Source organism: Xyrauchen texanus, chromosome 30 (assembly GCF_025860055.1).
Source record: "Xyrauchen texanus isolate HMW12.3.18 chromosome 30, RBS_HiC_50CHRs, whole genome shotgun sequence".
NCBI lineage: Eukaryota > Metazoa > Chordata > Actinopteri > Cypriniformes > Catostomidae > Xyrauchen > Xyrauchen texanus.
Window position 1 is genome coordinate 35,219,097 of NC_068305.1, and position 364 is coordinate 35,219,460.

The following is a 364-nucleotide window of genomic DNA, read 5'->3' on the forward strand; positions in this document are numbered from 1 at the left end:
GGGAGAAGAATTTCAAGCAAAGTAGTAGGCCTACTTATTGATCTGTTTCTAACCCACACCTATTATATCACTTCTGAAAATATGGATTAAATCTCTGGAGTTGTATGGATTACTTTTATTCTCCCTTTATGTGCTTTTTGTGCATCAAACTTTTGGCACCCATTCACTTGCATTGTTTGAACCTACAGAGCTGAAATATTCTTCTAAAAATCTCCAATTTGTTTTTAATTGTTTGCGATATTAGAGATACATCTCGGGTCGCTCACGGGATAAGCGTGCGCTGTCCGGTGTTCCGTGTGCGCGCGGGGCGGGAGGAGGGTGGGTGGCGCGCGCTTCGGTGGGTCCGGTATATATTAGATCCGAT